The sequence below is a fragment of the Callithrix jacchus genome, chromosome 11 (assembly GCF_049354715.1).
Source record: "Callithrix jacchus isolate 240 chromosome 11, calJac240_pri, whole genome shotgun sequence".
NCBI lineage: Eukaryota > Metazoa > Chordata > Mammalia > Primates > Cebidae > Callithrix > Callithrix jacchus.
Window position 1 is genome coordinate 41,964,405 of NC_133512.1, and position 24,652 is coordinate 41,989,056.

The 24,652-nt window shown below is 37.7% G+C and overlaps 1 long non-coding RNA gene across 1 annotated transcript in view; it reads left to right on the top strand.

Moving 5' to 3' along the window:
- LOC118143671 (uncharacterized) overlaps positions 1-3,376 on the top strand; it is a 33,659-nt gene extending 30,283 nt beyond the window's left edge. The window contains exons 4-5 of the long non-coding RNA XR_004727966.3: positions 138-242; positions 2,373-3,376. This is a non-coding gene — a long non-coding RNA (uncharacterized LOC118143671). The remainder of the gene's footprint in view (positions 1-137; positions 243-2,372) is intronic.
- The last annotated feature ends 21,276 nt before the right edge of the window (positions 3,377-24,652 follow it).

Genomic DNA, 24,652 nt, shown 5'->3' on the forward strand with positions numbered 1-24,652 from the left:
GTGAGTTCATTAAACCTCTTTTTCTTTATAAATTAGCTGGTCTTGGGTATTTCTTCATAGCAGTATGAAAACAAACTAATACATTGCCTTAATAAATCTCTTGCACATCTACTCCTGTCTTGGAACCTGCTTCTTAGAGGGCCTGGACTAACATGTTCTGGTATTGCATGAAGCATCTATGATCACAGAGTAACAAGAAAATAGCACAAGCAAACATATGAGGACTTGAGATAATTCAAAAGGTAAGTAACCTGTGGTACAATTTTACTTTAGGAAAGCTGGCACTATACAGAATTAAATAAAAAGATTATTATGAGGAGGTCAAGTGGAGACCTATTACTAACAATAAAAGTGCTGACTAGAAAAATGAACATGCATAAGGATGAATATGTATGGTGTCCTGACTGGTGACGGTGGTAGATTTATTCTTTATTTAAAATAAAGAATACCCATGGGTTGCAGATGCTTTTGGTTCTCTTCTTTACCTCCCTTGAACCCACCTCTGATTTTAGCTGCAGCAGGTGCAGCAAGGTCTGGGCAACCTTGGACTCATGCTGACAGCACCCCATCTCAAGCATGTTCCAGGAGTGCTGTCTAAAATCCTGATTTAGACTCGGTGCAGTGGCTAATGCCTGTAATCCCACCACTTTGGGAGGCCAAAGTGGGCAGATCACCTGAGGTCAGGAGTTCAAGACGAGCCTAGCCAACATGGCGAAACCCCATCTCATTTAAAAATACAAAAATTAGCCAGGTGGTGTTGCGCAGCTGTAATCCTAGCTACTTAGGAGGCTGAGGCAGGAGAATCACTTGAACCCAGTAGGCAGAGGCTGCAGGGAGCCGAGATCACACCACTGCACTCCAGCCTGGGTGACAGACTGAGACTCCATCTCCAGATATAAATAAATAAATAAATAAATAAATAAATAAATAAAATAAAAATGGAACCAAATTTAATTCGGTTTTGTATTTTACTGGTGCCTCTAGCCAGAGCTTTTCCTGAAGCCACAGGGTCCTCTTCAGCCCAGCAGTGTGAAGGACTAATTGTGCCCAGGTAACCCTGCATGCACTGACGGAGGGCAGTAGCTGTCCCTCAAGTAGAGAGTGTGGGCGTGCTATTTCTCAGAGGTCTGGCAGCCTCACCCCTGCTGCCTACAGCAGCCATTGTAATAACACACTCTTGTGCTGGCCTCTTGCCTTGTTTACCTCCCTAGTCCTCCACTCCTGCTTCCTGTGAATGCCCTTTAAATAAATCTCATTTCGTGTCATGAGATCTACATTTAGGGGCCAAATTAAGACAATATATGTATGAATAGAGGGAAGCGTCAGCAATGTCTTTCCCCTAAAATAATTTTAAGTAGGCAGAAATTTGAAAAATGAGTTCAGTAATAAATGGTTACTTAATTTCACAAAGATATAATTTCAGATTCTAAGTAAATAGAAATCTTAGTCAATTTCCTTTTTGGGAAGGGCCATTTTCCATATTTGACTGTAAAGAAAATAAACTACTTACTTGCTCATATTAACTTATGATAAAAACATTTTCTTGTGCAAATAATAAATCACTAGCATGTACGAAGTGAGCAACTGAAGCTAATCAAATCCATTTTCTAGTGTGTATATACTTAAAAGGCAATAATAGTTTTGTTTAAGGAAGTAATGAAAACATAGTTTTATATGGATATCCATAGTATATTTGGGAAGTTTGTGATTATTAGTTCTCAAGTACTTTTGGTCATCAATATAAATATTGTGATAATATTCAAGAGTTACATTCATTTTTTTGGCAGTAGTTTGCATTTCGTCAACAACAGATTTCAAGTACCTTTAGACCCTGTGAGGTTCTGCATAGAATAATCAATCATCCCCTTTTGGCTGTTTGGCAGAGACAGCCAATGACTTGTTCTGTCATGAAATGAATTAATATATATTCATGAGGCACAGAGCAACACTTCATTGTTTCAGACTGTTTTGTTATTTTAGAATAAATCACAAAGGCAGCATCCCACTCATAGCTGGTAGAGAAATATTTGTCCTATGATCCTTACCTTTATGATTTGTAATGTTTTAACTTGCACAGTTTAGCCCACATAACATGTTTTTTCTTAAGTAGTAAATCTCATGCTTTTAAAAAAGTACTGTGTCTCTGTTACCTTTTATCAGCAAAATTTAAAAGCATTAAAAACTGACATAAAATGCATTCCTAAGTCAGGAATTTTCACAGACTGAGGGAAGCATGGCAAAATGATAAACTTAGTACAGGTAAGTATTGTTCAAGCTTCCAAATTCTATCAATCCCAAACTTTATGGCATGTCATTAATTTGTGAAGACCTTTCAAGAATCAGTTGTAATTGCAAAATTTCTATCCTGCCAGGATATCTGTGTGAACCTTCCATAGGACAACCATAGCACATAGCATGAAAAAGACTTGCTGGAAAGCTATTTTAGCACCTCTGATAAACAGAAAAAAAGGTGAGTATTCCTATTTCAAGCTATCTAACTTTATCACTTTGTCTGCTTTTTCTAATCAATGTTATCATCTGCTGGAAAAATCTTGTAAAATTCAGAAAGCTAAAATCTAGGAAAATGAAACCCAGGGACAACAACTTCCAGAAATGTAAAAGCCATTGAACATTCTCTATTGCCCTAAAGTGGTTGTCAGAAAAGACAGTTTATTGGCTCTTCCCTAAGAATTATGTTTTCAGCAACAATACTTAAACATTTACTGTCTTGGATTGTAACAATGGCTATTTGTTTAGGTGGCACTGTGCCTATTTAGAACTTTGTAAAATTCTTGCCATAGAGATCAACAACGTTTAGGAGGACAAATGTTAACATAAACACAGCTCCCCACAGAGTTGGAGTTAGATTTCTTGGGTTTGAATCCTGGCCCTGGATGTATTAGGTAGTTAACTCAGACAATTTATTTGATTTTAACCCTAGATTTTCTCATCTGTAAACTATAGATAATAGTGTATACTTCGCCATTATGGGAATATGTGCCAGCATACAGTAATTATAAATTATAGTTATTTTTTATTATTATCAATCAATGTGCTTAACTGCAAAAAATAGAACCCATTCCAGCTAGATTAAGCAGAAAAGGAATTTATCAAAGGAACCAGGTGACTCATAAATCCTGGGGGTGGGAGGGACAGAGAGTCAGACTTAGCAATGGCATAAAAAGGACAATGCCTAAGTCATATCATAGCAGGTGCAGAGTGACACAGACAGTGGAGCTCACACAAGAACTACATAAGTTGTAGGGCCTAGTGCAAAATGAAAAGATGGGTCCACTTGTTCAAGTAGAATATTTCCATTGAAGGTACTAAAATAAAGCTCTTTCCTTTTTCTGCAGTCTTTCTCAACTTTTCACAGTTTTTTTTTCTTCCCATTTCATATTACTCTAAGCTAAAAAAAATTTAAATTAATAAATTTTTAAATTAAAACATTTGGGCATGAATTTTATCATTTATCTTTATATCTGTTTTAAAGATGATATGTCAGTTTTAAATGGAAATATAAAAACATTCAACTCATATGCAGAATTACAGAAACTACCATAATTCATAGATTATAGCTTATATGTGCATATGCACTTTAATTTTACAAGGAGAGTAGAAACACTGTGGCTTTTATTTCACTTCTTGATACATGCTCGTTCTGCCAACACTCTTTGTCTGCCTTTGGCATACTGGTGAGAAAGGAAGAACTAAAAAGAAAAGTAGCTAACTAGGCTTGCCCAGTCTTTCCATTTCCTTGTGTCATCATTTTCAGTGTAAGTGGTTGGTAACACATGAAGAAAAGATACGAAATAGTTGTCCGTGTTTCTTGGAAAGACATGGTGTTGTTTACTCTGTTGGAAGTAACTTCTGGTTTAAAAAGGAAAGTTTCAGCGTCCCCTACTGCCATTCTAGTTTCTCAGTAATAGACACCACACGTTTGCTTTGTACTTGCTTTGAGCCTCACTGAACTCCTGTACATTGTGGGTTTACTGAAATGCTATGCTTATGGGTCAGTAAATGTTACATGCAAATGGGCAGTAAGGGATGGGGATGGATAAATTCAGTGTGCAAATTATCACATTCAGCACAATCTGGTTGGGGTGTGCCTTGGAAGATTTCATTTTTAACCAAGAAAGGCATATGTTTACTGTCTGGATATTTCTTTCCTAAAAAGTAAATGCTAGTGTCAGAAAATGCACATATTTATTCTGCTTAAAGAAATATGTACAGGCTGCATGAGACTACGCAGAAGAAACATATACTGTATATTTATTTGTCATTGTCCTGTTAAGTATAAAGAGCATGAGGACAAAAGTCATCTGACATAGCCTGTTGTATTATCGTGATCCAGAATTTTAAAATGCCTATTGGCAAAATTCACAAAAGCTTAAGCCATCCGTGTTATCCTATAAAGTGAATTTGGTAGAGTGGTATACTTTGTCACTTAGTTCCTGAGAACCTTTTCTGTGACCAGTCATCAATATTCACCTTCAGTGCACACTGATGAGTCCAACTAATATCAAGAAAGGGCTTTCCTCAGGTAACTGAAACCAAATGTATAGATTCCCTGTGATAGACAGTGTGTTATGAATTTCTGAAGTTCATTTTCAAACTCTTCTTTAATTCTACTTTAACTTTGTATTATTCTTGTTGTTCTCTATCTTTAAAGACAGGTTTATTTTCAGGACAAACAGGTTTCACTTTATCAATATGTTATCCAAATAACTTATGTGAAAAATTTCCTGGCTATCAGGTATTCATATATTCATGTATCTTCTTTTGTTTTATTTTTGTTTGTAAAAGTAAAGGCCTTACATTCTGAATCTTATAAGAAATTTTAAATTACACAAGTCAGAAATACATAATTGTTTTCATGATAGAAATAACATTGGTAAATTGGCTTCTCTTTCTTCCTTAATATTTATCAATTTAGATGATTTGGATGAAATTATATATATAGATAAATGAATACTGAGAGTCTTCTTTCTGATATGTTTTTCATAATTCATGTAAGCAACTTATTGCTCAATAACTATTTATTTGAATGAATGACTCTTAAACCATTCTAAAAAATATGTTGGCCCAAGTCATAAGAGCTAATAGATTCAGGTAAAGAAACTTCACAAAACTTGATTTCTTATTTTGGGTTACCTGCATTTTTTTTTTTTTTTTTTTTTTGAGACGGACTTTCACTCTTGTTACCCAGGCTGGAGTGCAATGGCGCCATCTCGGCTCACCGCAACCTCTGCATCCTGGGTTCAGGCAATTCTCCTGTCTCAGCCTCCTGAGTAGCTGGGATTACAGGCATGCGCCACCATGCCCAGCTAATTTTTTGTTTATTTTTAGTAGAGACGGGGTTTCACCATGTTGACCAGGATGGTCTCGATCTCTTGACCTCGTGATCCACCTGCCCCGGCCTCCCAAAGTGCTGAGATTACAGGTTTGCGCCACCGCGCCCGGCCTACTTGCATTTTCAATTCAAATTTAAGAAGCTTTATAAAGAGATTAAATCAACTATTTTGAGGAAAAAAGCAAGAAGCTGCCACTAGAAAAGTGGTTGTTAGAGTTCTTTTCTAGACTGAATCATGAGGTTATTGAGCACAGCCTGGGGCAAAGTTCACTCATTCTTCCCTTTGCCTTTAGCAATAAAATATTTAGCTGGGTTCATGGGGGCCTGGATCAAAGACGGCATTTTCCAGACATTCTTACTATCTGTGGTTGTGGGGCTAGATTTTTTTTTTTTAATGTGACTAAATTTTAAGTTCAACAATAAATTAGCACAAGTAACATCTGCAATTCAGATTGTGTTAGTCAAGTCATGAGAATAAAAATTAATCTTAAGTCACTATGATTCTGGTTTTGTATTGTGTACAGCTAAACCTTCATTCTAAACCATTAAATTCCCAAGATAGAATGTCTTCAGGGACAAAAATATGGTAAAGATTAGTTAATTTTGCAGTGAAATAAATTAGCGTAAGATGAGAATATTTGGTTTCTGTATATATACATGCATACATACATATATATATATATATATGTATGTGTCTGTATGTGTTATTTGTATGAGTTATAATAGTTTAGGACCTTTCGTACAAAATAATATGCTTCAACTCTTCCTGGTTTTGGCACCCCAAATTCTCGAGGTATCAAGACCTTGCCTAATACAGTTCTGGCCTTCAGGATCACCTGGCTGGTACTCAAGCCCTCTAAAGAATGTATTATATGTTCAGCACTGAGGTTGCTGCAGTCCCATATATGGTGGAGATTGTAAAAAACTTCAACAAAATGAGGCAGAGTATAATCAAAATAAAAGAGTGTGGTACACAGAAAGAGTGTGATACACTTCTTTCTCAGCTTTCTGATCATAAAGCCAAACTTTCTTTCCCGGATACTATGAGATCTGCTCACTACAACTGATCTCAATCTGTTAGCATGCAAATTAGAAAAATGTGCCCCTTATCATCTGTTTGAAAGTTGTCATAGGAACCTGATTTTATTACAACCAGGCATTTCTTTGCCATCTACTGGAAAGATGTATGTATGTATGCATATATGTATGTATGTATGTATGTATCTATCTATCTCTGCAGTATAAATGGTAAACTTTTAAACTTGTTCAGTGTACTGCATGCACAACTGTACAAGGCAAGCAGTGTATAACCACAGGTAGAAATTGTGAGTTAAGAAAAGTGTTTATTGCTCTTTAATTTGCACTAAAATTAGACAATTAAAGAGAAGTGAATAAGTTTGGAACAACTTCTGACAAAGAAGTTTCAAGCCATAACTACTATTTAAAAGAGCAGTCACAAGATACTGAAATGTTTGACAAGTCAACAAATTGCTTAAGAGTATGCAAATATATACTAGAGACCATACATGAGAAGAAACACACTTCGATGGAATTTGTGGCAAATGAAAGTTGGATGTCCATTAAAATTAAGTACAATTATGGTAGAGTCCAATTTTAATACAAGTAAGGTTGTGGAGGCTTAAGGCTAGGCTGAAGTGTTTACAGAGATGGAAAAAAATTAAAAGATTGAGAAGCATTAGCTTAAACATTCCACTGTGCTTGTACTTTTAGCAGCTATAGAAGTGGCATTCGAGTTTTCTTGAAAAGGGGAATAAAAGGTTTTATTTTCTACTTAATCATGATTTGCACAAAAATCTCAAGACATATTAATAAGTAAAGAAAGATACAAAATAGTTAATACAAATTACATTATCTTATATAGGATATGTAAACAATTCATGTGTCTATATATCTCATATGATATTTCTGAAAAGATCTCCAGCCAAAGTTTAACAGTAGTTATTTAGTGATTTAAAGGATTTTACTTATTTGCCTTTAAAATTTTTTTTTACAATAAATATATTTTGTTTTGGGATTTAAATAATTTGGGATATAAAAAAGACTATCAAGTAAAATGTCAGTGTGCTCATAAACATTGGACCCGAATATTCTCCAGTCCTAATGATACAACCAATAGGATACATAATTGGGAATGCCCTGTAATTCCACATGCCTAGAAACCCTGAGAATTTCCTACTAAATACAAAGTCTGTTTAAGGAGACAGAAAAAATCTTGGCGAAAGCAAACTTACAGCCTCTTTTATTTGGTTCAGTATTTATTTTCACTAACTCAGTGAGCAATATATTATTTTCTTTTTTTTTTTTTTTGAGACGGAGTTTCGCTGTTGTTACCCAGGCTGGAGTGCAATGGCACGATCTCGGCTCACCGCAACCTCCGCCTTCTGGGTTCAAGCAATTCTCCTGCCTCAGCCTCCCGAGTAGCTAGGATTACAGGCGTGCACCACCATGCCCAGCTAATTTTTGTATTTTTAGTAGAGACAGGGTTTCACCTTGTTGACCAGGATGGTCTCGATCTCTTGACCTCATGATCCACCCGCCTTGGACTCCCAAAGTGCTGGGATTACAGGCGTGAGCCACCGCGCCCGGCCAATGTATTATTTTCATAATTAAAATACTCAAAGTAGGTTTTTTAGTTAAGAAAAGTTACAAAGTTTCACTATTGTCAAACACTATATACAATCCAAATATCCACTGGGATACTAATTAAATAAATGATAGCGTGGATACTTTATGAGATACAATATAGAACTTAAAGAGAATGACGTTGACTTTCTTTATAGGTTCTGTACAAATCATTCATAGTTGTTATCTCTGAAGAAGGAAAAGTAAGTAAGGGAATAAGGTGAAGTTGGAATTTAACTTTTGAGTTCATAAGCTTCTTTTTGTTTTAATGGTATACAAAGAATATGCAGTCAGAAATTATGCAGTGTGTGTGTGTGTGTGCGTGTGTGTGTGTGTGTGTGTGTGTGTGTGATATGACAAATGTGAAAGAGAACTCGAGAAATTTCAGTTTGGTTATGTTGCCTGTGAAAAATGTCTTTAGATTTTTTTCCCCCCAGATTTGACTCTTGGTTCAATAACTCGCTAGCTGTTGATAATGGGTAAGGTGCACACATTACTTGAAAAGTGTAGGTTATAATGCAACCTTGCAGGGTGGCTGCTAGGATTATAGATAATATCACCAGAGCATTTATGTGCTGTTGCCTGGTACATTAGAGGTACTCAATAGATTGATGCTATTATTACTGTAATTGCTTTCAGAATGTAGAAAGCTGGAATGAAATCTCTTTGATATATGAGGTTTATAATTTCATTATGTCAGGCAAAAGTTATAATGGAGAAAAAGACAAAGTTTGATAGGAAAAAATGTAAAGAATATTTTAAATAAGTGTATTTTGTAACTGAATTCCCTGAAGCTACTGTTAAAATATGTTTTATTACATAACATTACGGATCACATAGACAACATGATGAAAGAGTTCTATTCATAGTGGAGAAACCAATAACAACTAATATAAGAAAACCAGGAAAACTCTTTTAAAAATCTATAAACTGGTCAGGTCTTGTGACTCATGCCTATAATCCCAGCACTTTGGGATGCTGAGGTGGGTGGATCACTTGAGGCCAGTAGTTTGAGACCAACCTGGTCAACATGATAAAACCATATCTCTACTTAAAAAAAAAAAAAACAAAAAAACACAACTTAGCCTGGACTGGTGGTGCGTACCTGTAATCTCAGCTACTCGGGAGGCTGAGGCAACAGAATCGCATGAACCCGGGAGGTAGGGGATGAAGTGAGCTGAGATTGTGCCACCACACTCCAGTCTGGGCAACAGAACAAGACTCTGTCTCAAAAACAAGACAAATAAAAAAACAAATCCGTAAAACTTATATAAAGAAAGGTTTGCTACCAAATGTATAAGAAGATGAATAAATTTAGAGACACTGTATTTCTAAATGGAAAAACTAAGTATTAAAGTAACTTTTTAAATAGATAGGTTTGGCACTATTTCAATTAAATTTGTCACAGTTTGAATTCTTCAAAGAAAGAAGTTGAGGTGGAATTTAGCATATAAGACATTGTATAGAGACTAACATCTGAGAAAAGAAGGGAGAAGTCACAGGATTGAGCGAAAGGAAAAGTGAAGATGAGATGCAGACCCAACAAAGCCTCAGCCAAACCAGCAAGGAAGCCCAGGAGCAGGTGTTGCCTACCAGAGTCATCCCAGGTCTGCTGAAATGACTGATTCTCTTTATCACCAATTTGTCCAGTTACCTGAGGGAAGTGGCATCAGAAGTACATCACCCGAAGGAGTCAACAGCTGGAAGTTGTCCATGTGCTCCCAGCAGCTGGGCAACAAGCACTTCCTTGATGTGGCATTTGGGGGTGCATCTCTGTGTCTACCACATTTTGGGGTGAACTCGACAACATGATTTTAAAGTTCAACAAGCAGGATGAGCAAACAGAAGAGCCAACACATTCTTGAAAAAGGAAAATACTGAGAAGGGATTTGTTCTGTCCAGTGGTTTTTCTTTTTCCTTTTTTTTTTTTTTTTTCAAATTTAGTTTCTGGGATACACGTGCACAATGTGCAGGTTTGTTACATAGGTATACATGTGCCATGGTGGTTTGCTGCACCCATCAACCCATCATCTAAGTTTTTTGTTTTTGTTTTGAGATGGAGTTTTGCTCTATCACCCAGGCTGGGTGCACTGGCAAGATTCCAGCTCACTGCAACTTCTGCCTTCAAGTGATTTTCCCACCTCAGCCTCCTGAGTAGCTGGGATTACAGGCACCCAACACCATGCCCAGCTAATTTTTTATATTTTTAGTAGAGACCGGGTTTCACCATGTTGGCCAGGCTGGTCTCAATCTTCTTACCTTATAATCCACCGGCCTCTGCCTCCCAAAGTGCTGGGATTACAGGAGTGAGTCACTGCACCCGGCCCGTCATCTTGGTTTTAAGCCCTGCCATCTAGGTTTTAAGCACTGCATGCATTAGGTATTTGTCCTAATGTACTTTCTCCCCTTCCCTCTCACTGCCTGATAGGCCCCAGTATGTGAAGTTCCCCTCTCTGCGTCCATGTGTTCTCATTGTTCAACTCTCACTTATGAGTGATAACGTGGTGTTTGGTTTTGTGTTCTTGTGTCAGTTTTCTGAGAATGATGGTTTCCATCTTCATCCATGTCCCTGCAAAGGACATGAACTAAATCCTCTTCATGGCTGCATAGTATTCCATGGTGTATATGTGCCACATTTTCTTTATCCAGTGTATCTCTGATGAGCATTTGGGTTGGTTCCAAGTCTTTGCTATTGTAAATAGTGCTGCAATAAAGATACATGTGCATATGTCTTTATTACAGAATGATGTATAATCCTTTGGGTATATACCCAGTAAAGAGAGTGCTGGGTGAAATGTTATTTCTTATTCCAGATCTTTAAGGAATCGCCACACTGTCTTCCACAATGGTTGAACTAATTTACACTGCCACCAACAGTGTAAAAGCACTCCTATTTCTCCACAGCCTTGCCAGCATCTGTTGTTTCCTGACTTTTTAATGATCACCATTCTAACTGGCATGAGGTGGTATGTCATTGTGGTTTTGATTTGCATTTCTCTAAGTGTTCTGTTCAGTGTTAAAACATGTTTTAAAAGCCTAAGAAATCTCTGGTAGGACCATCGTAGGAGTAGAATGAAAGTTCAGTGACACAGATGTGAAGGCCAGAAGCAGCCGTCTGTACACATAAATATTTAGTGCAGGATTGTGGGGCAACGCGTTTATTTATTTACTGGGAAGATTAAGGCAGTGACAGAAATCATGAACACTAGTGTACTGGCTACTTTCTATACCCCATCCTCATGTGGCTGTCACTTTGCTGATAAGTAGGCTTGCTTAAATTTTTTTTCTTAAAAAAAAAAAAACTAGGTAATTTCATGTCCCCTAAAAGTACCCATAATTTGAAGCAATTGTATTGTTGATACTAGTTCTCCTGGTAATTCCAGGATATAACCCCAACTATTTAAGATTCATGGCAAAGCAAGGGTTTGGCTATTTACTCTGCTGTGACAGGCCTGTATAAGGAGTGTCATCAGTTGCTGTTAAGTTCAGTTAGTAAACCAAGAAAAAGTATCTGCTCCTCTAGTGTGGATCTTTACATTTATATATATTTGGCTAATTAAATAATAATCATAATGTGTAAAGAAGAGTAGGAATACGGAGATTAGTCTCTTGTAAATCTGTAATTCTCCTGAAACTGAAGTGTTAACTGACAAAAATCAGTAAGAAAAGGTTCAGTAGACTTTATTTTAAAATTTGCTTAATCATTTGGTAAATATATAACAAAAAAGATCACAACCTTGTGCTCTATACCAAAAAAGTTAAAATGTACATATATATTTATCCGATCTTGGTGATAGAGAAAGGCTTACGCCCATTAAACTATAGTCAGAAACCATAAAATGTATGAATTATATATGTGATCATACATACCCATTCCCACACAGAGACATAGACAAACCTTATAGGTAAAAAGCATACACAACTAAGCCTCAAAGCAAAGCCTAAGACAAAGGTTTATGTGTGAGTAGTTTATTTAGAAATATGATCCCAGACAGCTGGAGTGAGTCACAGAAGGAGGGAGATAGGTTAGCAGAAAAAGTTAACAAAAGGATACATTGTTCAGTTGGCCACCCTCTGTGGGTCAGGTTACTCTAGCCCTAGGGACGTTCTGAGAAGACTCAGAATGCCTACTTGAAGAAATAAAGAAGAAGCTCCATTGTTTCCAGGTCTTAATAGTCAGTGGTGCCAGTGACCAAAGGATGGTGACTCCTCCATATTTTCAGGTTACACCAATGAGTACAAGTGAATTTTGGGAGATCTTCTACTGTGGGGTCACAGAAACCCCAGAGCAGAAAGCAGGAGGCATGGGACTGGGGGCTTAAGCAGACACATTCAGGTTGCACCCAACTGAAGCCAGGCAAAGCAAGAAGGAAGTTGAACATTGCAAAAGTGGCTGGAATAAGAGATGAGACTAGACTGGAGGACTGGCGTGGGCACCAGTGTGCTCAATATAGCAAACCAACAAAAAATTTCATAAGCATAATTAAGCAGTAAATTATACTGAAAAAGTATTTTCTATTTACGATAAAGCATTAATAACTCATAGGATAAATACGATTTAAAGATGAAGAGGCAAATAAGAAAGAAAAAAAATCTCATGATAAACATGAAAAATGATCCCATTCATTAACAATTTCAGAGATGAAAATTAAATACTTAACATATGTAATCTTCATCTATTCAACTGGCAACTCAGTTAAAAATTATTATTCTCAGTTTTGGGGTGGGTTGAAAGAAATGAGCACTTTCATATGTGGCTGAAGACTACCTAATCTGATATTTGTGAAGAACAGCTTGACATTATTCACAAATGTACTAAAATGAGCACATGCAATAATCAAGAAGTAATTCTCCATTAAGTTTTTAGAACTCACAGACAAAATGTGAAATTTAAAAAACAGTCAATTCGCAAAGGAAATACAAATAGCTAATCAGCAAGTGAAAAAAGAACAAAATACAATAATGAGCAAATTAAAAAAATGTAAAATATGACATTTCTTATCTATTAGATTTATTTACTTATTTATTTTAATTAATTAATTAACGAATTAATTTTATTGTTGCCCAGGCAGGAGTGCAGTGGTGTGATCATGGCTCACTGCAGCCTCAACCTCCCAGGCTTAATTGATCCTCCTACCTCAGCCTCCTGTGTAGTTGGGACTACAGGTATGCGCGACTATGCCCAGCTAATTTCTACATGGTTTTTATAGAGATAGGGTATTTCCCAGGCTGATGTTGAACTACTGGGCTCAAGCAGTCCTCCTTTCTCATCCTCCCAAAGTGCTGACATTACAGGCCTGAGCCGCTTCACCAAGACCCCAAATTTTTATTAACTAAAATGTTGGGACTTTTTTACATTGGCAATGCTAAATACTGATAAGAATGTGATACACTGCAGGTATATTTCTACAGCAAGCACTGAAGACAATTTGGCATCATGTGTCAAGCATCATTGCATCAATTTTAAGGAAAATAAGAAATACAAATATTTATGCACAAAGATCGTTGCTTAGGTGTAATTTAAATTATCAAGGGAAAAGAGACAATTGAAAAGTGTCTATTTGAAACACACTATGACATCAAAGTTTAAATGAAATACTAAAATCATTCCAAGTTAAATCAGAAACAATGAAAGATAACCCATCATTGCTGCTATATTTTAACATTAGTGGGAAACTTTAACCAAAGTGATAAATAACAATATATGAGAGAAACAAAAATATAAATTTGAAAAGGAAGGAACAAAGTTATTAATATTGACAGATGATGTGATTACCACAAAATCCTGAGATAACAGAAAAAGTATTAAAAAGTATTATTACTGTGGTCAGTACAAAATCAATTATTGATTTCAAAAGCAATTCAACAAAAATTTGGAATACGTAATGTAGGAAAATCTGATCTCAGCAGCAGGGGTGTGGTGGCTCACGCCTGTAATCCCAGCAATTCTGGAGGTTGAGGCAGGCAGATCACCTGAAGTCACGAGTTCTAGACCAGCCTGACCAACATGGTGAAACCCTGTCTCTACTAAAATACGAAAATTAGCTAGGCATCATGGCAGGTGCCTATAATCCCTGCTACTCCGGAGGTTAAGGCAGGAGAATGCTTGAACCTGGGAGGTGGAGATTGCAGTGAGCTGACATGACACCACTGCACTCAAGCCTGGGCAACAGAGCAAAACTCTGTTTAAATAAATAAATAAATAACATGAATAAATAAATGGAATATGTGAATAAAAATAACGGATAGAAAGAGTAAATATTGCCGAGTTTATTTAAGTACTCTTCCTAATTAATCAATTCAAGATCATGTCAACAAAATTATCAATGATGCACCTACCTAACAGTGGTTATCTCTCAGCGTGTACGGATGATCTTTAAATTTACTTTGTCCTTAAGTATTTCTGAATTGCCCCCACAACGATGTTATTTCCTTTAAAAATTTACCATTTTCATGGAAACAGACTTTGGCTCATTCCAAATTATTTGGAAATCCTAAACAGATTTTAAGTTCTGATTCAGTTTACTAACCTTTAGCCTAAAACCACTGCTGAATAACTGCCATTTTCATGTCTATACTAAAGATGTTTACCCTCTTGGATTCAGGCAATGTTTGAATTTCTGTTTGCAAAGTGAAGGGATTGAGCTCTCTGTCATAACCTTTCTAAATAAAAATGGTTACTCAGGCCATCACACTAAAAAGAAGTGTTGTTCAGGGGACAGTTCTATTCATTCATTTGCTTATTAATTTACTCAAGAAATATTGAGCACCAACTTTGTCCCAGATAAATTCTTCATCATGTGGGAACCAACACTAAACAAACTAAAGTCCCTCTTTCAGGACTTTACATCCAATAGAGGGTTGGGGGTGAGGAGAGACAAAACAAAAGGAACAAAGAAAAATGAGAATGGTGAAGTGTGCTATTTTATTTTAAGATGACTTCGTGAAAACCTTTCAGATATAGCGACATTTGGACAACAGAGATCCAAGGGAGGAATGTTTTGGGCAGAGGGATGCTGCTAGGCCAGAAGCCCTGGGATAACTGTATTTTTTATTTGTTTGTTTTGTTTGTTTGTTTTTCGAGACAAGGTCTTCTCTGTCTCCCAGGCTGGAGTACAGTGGTGCAATCTCGGCTCACTGCAACCTCCACCTCCCGGGTTCAAGTGATTCTCATGCCTCAGCCTCCAGAGCAGCCGGGATTACAGGTGCTCTCAATGACACCTGGCTAATTGTTGGAATTTTAGTAGAGACAGGGTTTCACCATGTTGGTCAGGCTGGTGTCGAACTCCAGACTTCAAGTGATCTGCCCACCTTGGCCTCCCAAAGTGCTGTAAGTACAGGTGTGAGCCACTGCTTAGTCCTTGGGGTAACTGTACATCTAAGACAAAAAGGAAGCCCAGCCTAGCTGGATCAGAGTGAGAAGAGGGGACAGTAGGAGGAGATGGGGACAAATAGGTAGCAAGGGACCAGATCACACACAGCCTGTAGATTATGATAAGATGATGAAAAGCCACTGGAGGATGATGAACAAAGGCGTGATGCCTATAAGTGTGGAAGCAAGTGAGAGTTAGGAAGTTTTGAAATTGCCCAAGTAAAAGATAATGGTGTTTTGGATCAAGTTAGTAATGAAGATGGTGAGGAGTGTTTGCACCCTGGATATAATTTCAGAGGAGAGCTGATAATAGTTGTTGGCAGATTTAAGACACATGTGAATGTGACAGAAAGAGGGCCATCGGGGAGTTTTTGATCAAATCCATTTGATAGGATATCCAATCAAAATCATGGAAGATATGAAGAAATTTTTTAAATATCTTAGCATTATTTTGAGAACCGGCTAGATGAGAATCAGTAACTGATGCAACATTGTTGGGATATTACGGTGAATAAAAGAATTATTTGCTTCTTTTTTAAAAAAAAATAGAATACCATGTAAATACCTTATGTCCTCCCTGGCCCTCTTTCATCTCCAATTGGAGACCTATGATTTGAGCATCAAGCTTTATTTCTAATCACCTCCACAGCCTTTTTCCTCTTTTCCTCCTCTCCCTCTGGCTCTCCATTCTCCTATTTTTGTTTCTTTTCTTCCTTTTATCCTTCTCTTTGGTTTTTCTTTCTTTATGGTAGTCCCGATCAACCGAAGTAATGGCACAACCTCTGAGCTTCTTGTCCAGTACTATTTTCAGTCCCAGATGCTTCTTAGTGTTCCATAATGTCAATTGAAATGTGGTCATTCTATGCTAAATATTTTGTCTTTAACTTTCTTCTACAGTTCCTCAGAGTCATCTATTTAAGACTCCAAACTGGTCATGTCACATCTTTACTCTAAATTCTTCTCAGGGACCACATTGGCTTTAGAATAAAATTCAAGCTTCTTTGGAAGGCAAAAAATGGAGATTTAAAATTTTGGTGTGCTTATCCACCCCTCCTCTTTTCTAGCTGCTCCATGGAGGTCTTTCAAGACAGGCAAAACATTTTTACTTTTCTCTAAAATTTGTCATGTTTTCTGTCACTGCCAGATCTGGGTGCACATACTATTTCTTCTGTCTCTTGAACACTCAACTTATTTGCTTTTGTCATTCACCTGCTGCTATTATCCTCAGTGGTCTGCTCAGCATTCACCTCTATTTGGAATCTTTTTGGGTCCCACCAAAGGCTTTGGGTACTACTTCTGTTTTCCCTTGACCCTGACCTTACTTAAAGCACTACAAAACAACTCTGCTTAACTGTCTCTGCCCTATGCAATGAATTTTGGGGAGGTAGTTTAGTTCCATAACTGCAGGGCAAGTCACAGTCTTTACTACATAAGAAGCACTCAATGTAAGTTAGTTAAAATGATGAGTAAATGAAGAGAAACAAAGAAAGCCTATTATAAACCCCACAGGGAAGAATCTTCTTTCTTTGTCACTGATAAGGAAAACTCTGTTTTTAGATTGAACATGGCGGGTTAGCAAAGAAGATGAGGATTTAAGATGTAAATTATTGAAAGGCTGTAGGCCTTGTTTTGAATCATACGATGATTTCACAGGATCAAAGGGTGTTTGGCAAGTAGGAACCCTGAAACTGTGCCAACATTTCTGAGTTGATCTGCTGAAGACTGAATAAATTTTAAGGAACTGTAATTATCATGTGCATTAGCCACCTTTATAATTGGAAAGGCAAAATAGCACTAAAACCGTGCTGTAAATGACAATATTTACGTGCTTAAGGGTTGTCTTGAAAGGCTCAATCTTACAAAGATTTCATCTGCGGGATACAAGCCTTTCAAGTGCTTCTATCTTGGACTTGTATGGTATTTGGAGACAGAGTCACCCTCGGGTGTGGCTGTGCACAGTTGTATTTTGTTTTGCTTAACTTCTGAAGCTAGCCAGATTCCTGGGACTACCAAGTATGGTAACAAAACTAGAAGAACAGTTAGATGGTCACTAAACAGCTTGTGTTGTCCTGGCAGGAGTGGACTTTCTCCAGTCTATTTCAAGTTCTTCTTTGGCTGTTTGTCAGAGAAGCCTGGCCTCCCTGAGCACTGGCGGGCTGACAGCCCCCAAGTGCTATATAAACATGCTGGGGAATTAGGCCCAAAGACAACATAAACTATGAGTTGAGATCATAAAACTCTAAACTGTAAGACATTTTAAGGATCCTGTTTGTCTTTCCTTGTTGAAAACAATTTTAATCAATGCTTCTAAATTACAGAATAATGGTTAAATTATTTCCATGAGATTTTCAATTGAGTTAATCTTTTGCTAACTTGAAACAAGGTTAAATCATTCAATAAAGGTTTAGAATCTTTTTGCCGACTTGAAACAAGGTTAAATTATTCAATAAAGTCCAGGTTAAATCATTCAATAAAGATTGTGAAAGTATCAATTAAAAGTAAAAGCAAGGACAAACCAAAAAATAAGAGTCATTGCTCTCCATAAAACATGGCTTCTCCATAAAACATTTTTTCTCTTGATAATAAATCATTAAATCTTGTCTCTTCTTATGTGTTTCAGACATTGCGTGACGTCAGTGTGAAAACAAAGTGATCATAGTGATATAATAAATCTGTCAGGTCAGGGGCAGTGGCTCATTCCTTTAGTCCCCCAGCACTTTGGGAAGCAAAGGTGGGAGGATCACTTGAGGTAAGGAGTTCGAAATCAGCCTGGCTGACATGGGAAATCCTGTCTGTACTAAAAACACAAAAATTAGCTGGGCATGGTGGCACAAGCCTGGAATCCCAGCTACTTGGAGGCTGAGGCATGAGAATCTCTTGAACCCGGGAGGCAGAGGTGGCAGTGAACCAAGACTGCATTCCAGTCTGGGTGACAAAGTGAGACCCTGTCTTAAAAAGAAAAGCTACCAAAAAAAAAAAACCCCAAAAAACGAAGAACTTGAGGACTTAGACTCTAGTAAAGGTATGATTTATTTTTGTGAAATTCTTTTTTAAATAAAAGAATAGATATCCCAAAATTCCACAGGTAACTGTGTCAATATAAAAGAACACCATTTCAAATGGGTATTTGCTTTTTCTCTCTCTCTCCCTTTTCTTTTTTCTTTCTGTCTCTCTCCCCTTTATCTTTCTTTCCTTTCTTTTCTTTCTCTCTCTCTCTCCTTCCTTCCTTCCTTCTCTCTCTCTCTCTTTCATTTGTTCTTTCTTTCTCGTTTCACTCTGTCTCCCAGGATAGAGTGCAGTGGCATCATCTTGTTCCCTGCAGCCTCAGCCTCCTAGGTCCAACTGATTCTCCTACCCTAGCCTACTGAGTAGCTGGGTCCACAGGTGCATGCCACCATGCCCAGCTAATTTTTATATTTTTAGTAGAGATGGGGTTTCACTCTGTTGGCCAGGCTAGTCTCAAACTCTTGACCTCAAGTGATCCATCTGCCTTGGCCTCCCAAAGTGCTGAGATTACAGGTGTGAGCCACTGCACCTAGCCCGCATTTTCTCTTCAATCAATGTAAAATATTTAGACTCTTATGGATTAAATATCTCCAAATTTAAAGTTTGACTTTAAGTATAAAGATATATTAAATATCTTGGTATCTTGAAAATTGCAAATGTTTATGAAGATGTATGAATTCCAGTCAAGAAGCTTAGAGGTACAGAATAAATTTTTTAAAAACCCAAAAACTTGAATTGCATTTCTTTCTATTTTAAAATCGATTTAATTTAGAATCCTGACCCTTATTTTTCCCCTTCCTCCTTCCCTAACCACTCTCCAAGAACTTTATAATGGCATTGGGGAGGTCCCTACAAACACGGATCATGAGCAGTCATTCCCCATTGGTTACAGCCAAGGTGTCCCTGCTCAGTCTGTACAATTCCTTCAGGTCCAGAGGCTCTGGAATTACATATCCTTCTGGGTCCTTGGAATCATCAATGCATGTGGTTACCATGCCTTTCTGAAGCCTGGTCTTCTGTCTGGACACTGTCAGTAAATAGGCTTGGCTTCTGGTCTTTCATAAAGTGCACATGCCTGCCCCACTCTTCCACTCCCACTCTTTGTCTCTGCCCACCTCCCTGGATAAAGGAATGGAAAAAACGGGGATAAAAACCTAACGGTTCAAAATAAATATCCCACCACATTTATAAAGGAGAAAATCTAAAAATACTCTACATATTCATCAACAGAGAACTGGATAAATAGACTATGGTATATCCATACAACCCATTCAATGAAGGGGTTTAAAAGAATGGGGTAAATCTGTATATTTTGACAAAGGAAAATATCCAATATAGATAATTAAGTGCAAAATGTAATTTGAAAAATTATATGTATAGCATGATCCAGTTTATATAAAAATATAAAATATATATGTATGTGTACATTTATAAGCATGTATAAGTATGTGCACATTTATAAGTATGTTTAGGTATATATGAGTGTGTACCAAAACATGATTATAAATGCAAAAAATATCGGAAAACATCACAATAAACTCTTAAATGTGATTATCTCTAAAGAATGGCATTGGAAGAAGAGGTGGATTTTATCCTTCTACATAATAAATTATTTACATTTTTTACAACATGTACATGTTATTTTCCAAAATTTGTATAACCTCAGTTTTAAAAAAGGTAGAAATCTGTACAAGTTTTTTCATAACAATCATTTTTGCATTTGTTCAATACATTTTTAAATAAGTTTAAGTATTGTCAAGTAATCTTTTTAATTCTCATGTTACTGTCATGGGAGCATGGAGAAGAATATTTGTTCAGAAAATATGAAAATTTAAAGCAGTATTCTTTTTCAAGCCTCATAAATTAAATAAACATTTAAAAATCTGCATTTTTCCCTGTTATTTTAATGTTTCATTTTATTATATTTTAAATTATGTTTACTAATCATAAATATATTTTGCTGTATGTTAGTGTTGGAAAAGTAAACCACACAATTGTATTGAGACTAAAAGACATGTCCTCACATTACTTTAAATTACAGTATCTAATTCTCATAGATCCATACTCCACATGTCCAGAAAAGCTCCCTTTTGCTCCAGTTGTCCTTGTCTTTCTTTCCCATTGCTTGATTAATAAGTCTATACATTTAAAAACACTTCAAGGAGCAGAATTTTGAATTATGGCAAGAACATTTACAGGAAGGAAAGGTTTTCTAGGCGGGAGGAATGATATATGCAGAGGCATGAAAGCATTAAATAGAGTCATGAGTATGAGAAACTATAACTGAAGCACAAAGTGTAAACAAGGGAGTGGCAAGAAATCAGAGTCTCTGGCTCATGAAGGTGTTTGTTTATTATGCAAGCAAAGGGAACCAACAATTTTTGAATGAGATGTTCAGATATGCATTTTACAAAGATCATTCTGGATCTTATTGCAGAGAGTACATTTTATGATGATGAGACTGGAAGGCAAGAGATCAGTTAAGAAGTTAGGACAGCAGTTCAGGCAAATGATGAAAACTTGAACTAAGCTTGCAGCTAAATGGGCAATAAAAAAGCAGATCTAAGAAATGTGTATTACCTATGGTTTCACATAAAACACAGGGAATAGATTTCATAAGTCTGTACGAATATATCTATATTCATTCAACTGACTTGAGAATTACTGAAAGCAGTCAGTGAAACTTTAAAATCTAAGAGCATGATTAGGTGACTGTAGATATATAAAGAAAAGTCTTAAACCAGTATAATAGGTTTCTAAACCTATTACATCATCATAATGTTGTAGGAAACCATCCTCATGAAATTGCTTCAGTAGCTGGACAGATTCCTTTCTTTTCTTTTTTTATGTTTCAGGGTACATGTGCAGGCTGTGCATGTTTGTTACATAAGTAAATGGGTGCCATGGTGGTTTGCTGCATCTGTCAACCCATCACATAGGTATTAAGCCCAGCATGTATTAGGTCTTTTCCCTAATGCTTTCCAGCCCTGGACAGATTATTGAGTTCTATTTTCATATGATTTTGCCATGTCCCACCCAAATCTCATCTTGAATTTCCACATGTTGTGGGAGGGACCATGTAGGAAGTAACTGAATTATGGGGGCAAGTTTTCCTGTGCTGTTCTTGTGATAGTGAATAAATCTCATCACAAGATCAGATGGTTTAAAAAAGAGGAATTCCCCTACATAAGCTATCTCTCTTTGCCTGCTGCCATCCAAGTAAAATGTTACTTGCTCTTTCTTGCCTTCCACCATGATTTTGAGGCTTCCCCAGTCACATGCAAGTCTAGTTAAACCTCTTTCTTTGGTAAATTTCCCAGTCTCAGGTATGTCTTTATTAGCAGCATAAAAACAGACTAATACAGTTTCTATTTGTTTCTTAGACACCTTCCTTGGATTCCCATCAGCAACCTAACCTTGTCTTGACTCAGCCTACACTTATTACTGTCCCAGAAAATCCTCTTTCTCCTAACACTAAAGTCTCCCATTCACTCAGGTTTTAAACATTTTTTTCACTTATGACTCCCTCTCTCCAATCGCCTACCAACCTAAACTCCATAGTATCTCTAATCTCTATCCTAGCCTTTCTTATCTCTTCAAGTTTAGGATTGTATTCTTTTTCACCTGGACTCTCACAATAATGTTTCTCCTCCTGCGTTCTAACATAACCATACCTAATCCATCTTACACATTGCAGCTGGATTCAGTATCCCAAAACATAGTGTTGATATTGTCCCTGTTTCAAATCTGTTAAGGCTAGTGGAAATTTCAATTATTACAATTACTTTGGAAAACTCTTTGGTATTATCTCCTAAAGTTGAGTACACACAAACCCTATATCATTCTATCTTCCAGACGAGTACAGTGGTGCAGCCTCGGCTCACTACAATCTCTACCTCCTGGATTCAAGCAAGTCTCCTGAGCCTCAGCCTCCTGAGTAGCTGGGATTACAGGATACACCACCATGCCTGCCTAATTTTGGTATTTTTAGTAGAGACAGGGTTTCATCATGTTGTCCAGGCTGGTCTCAAACTCCCAACCTCAGGTGATCTGTCCACCTCAGCCTCCCAGAGTGCTGATATTACATGTGTGAACCACCATGCTCAACTGATATTGGAAATTTTCTATCACTTGACATGGATGGAGGTTGCATTCTGCTTTCTCTTTGGGAGAAGAAAAATAAACACACACAGAGGATGATCCAAGATGGTCGAATAGGAACAGCTCTGGAGTGCAGTTCCCAGCAAGAACAACACAGTGGGCGAATGCTCACTGCATTTCCAAACAAGTTTTTACTGCCCACAGACCAGGAGATTACCAGGCAGAAAAGCGCCACGAGTTTTCATCATGGCTGGTGCTGCGGGTTGGTGCACAGAAACTCACACAAATCTGGGTGTCCATTTCAACTGGTGCTGGGAATGCCTGGGAGACACAGCCACCCATTCAACTTAAAGAGAGGGGGCTGAGACAGGGAGGCAGGCAATCTGGCTCAGTGGGTACCACCCCCACAAAACAAGCAGTCTGAAATGCTGTGGATTGAGAGTTTCGCAGCAAGTGCAGCTCGACCCAGGATAGTCCAGCTCAGTGGGGGGAAGGGCATCCACCACTACCAAGGCAGTACACTAGTACTGAGGCAGTTCACATAGCAGCTGGGCAGAGGCTGCAGCAGCTCAGCAACGCCTCTGCTGGCAGACTGTGACTAGACTACTACGTGCAGGGCAAGGCATCTCTGAAAAAAGGCAGCAGCATATTAGGAACTTATAAATAAAGCTGACATTCCTAGGTCAGAGCACCTGGGGAAAGAGGCGGTTATGAGTTCCACTTCAGCAGACTTAAAGGTACCTGCCCAGCAGCTCTGCACAGAACAATGGAGTTCCCAGCAAAGCACTTGAACTCCTATAAGTGACAGACTTTTTCTTCAAGCAGCTCCCCTACCCCTGTATACTCAAAGAGACACCTCATAAAGGTGAGCTCAGGCTGACATCAGGCGGGTACCCTTCTGGGACAAAGGTAACAGAAGAAGAAACTGGCAGCAACCCTTACTGTTCTGTAGCCCCTGTGGGTGATCCCCAGGCAAGCAGGGTCTGGAGTGGACCTCCATCAGTCCTGCAGCAGAGGGTCCTGACTGTTAGAAGGAAAACTAAGAAACAGAAAGAAATAACTTCATCATCAACAAAAAGGACATCCACTCAGAGACCGCATCCGCAAGTCACCAACTACAAAGACCACAGGTAGATAAAGCCACTAAGATGGGAAGAAACCAGTGAAAAATGGATGAAAACACCAAAAATCAGAACGCTTCTCCTCCTCCAAGGGATCACAAATCCTCACCAGCTAGGGATCAAAGATGGATGGAGAATGAATCTGATGAATTGACAGAAATGGGCCTCAGAAGGTGGGTAGGAACAAACTTCTCAGAGCTAAAAGAACATGTGTTAACCCAATGCAAAGAAACTAAGAACCTAGAAAAAAGGTTAGATGAGATGCTAACCAGAATAAACAGCTTAGAGAAGAATATAAACGACCTGATGGAACTGAAAAACACAGCACAAGAACTTCACGAAGCATACACAAGTTTCAACAGAAGAATCGACCAAGCATAAGAAAGGATATCAGAGATTGGAGATCAATTCAATGAAATAAAATGAGAAGGCAAGAATAGAGAAAAAAGAGTGAACAGAAATGAACAAAGCCTCCAAGAAATATGGGATTATGTGAAAAGACCTAATCTACATTTGATAGGTGTACCTGAATGTGGCAGAGAGAATGAATCCAAGCTGGAAAACACTCTTCAGGATATTATCCAGGAGAACTTCCCCAACCTGGCAAGGCAGGCCACCATTTAAGTCCAGGAAATACAGAGAATACCACAAAGATTTTCCTCAAGAAGAGCAACCCCAAGGCACATGATTGTCAGATTCACCAGGGTTGAAATGAAAGAAAAAATGGTGAGGGCAGCCAGAGAAAGATCCAGTTACCCACAAAGGGAAGCCCATCAGACTCACAGCAGATTTCTCCTCAGAAACCCTACAAGCTAGAAGAGAATGGTCACTAATATTCAACATCCTTAAAGAAAAGAACTTTCAACCTAGAATTTCATTTCCAACCAAACTAAGCTTCGTAAGCGAACAAGAAAAAAAATCCTTTACAAACAACCAATTGCTGAGAGATTTCATCCCCACCAGGCCTGCCTTACAAGAGCTCCTGAAAGAAGCGTTAAACAAGGAAAGGAACAACCAGTACCAGCCACTTCAAAAAAGTACCAAATGGTAAAGGCC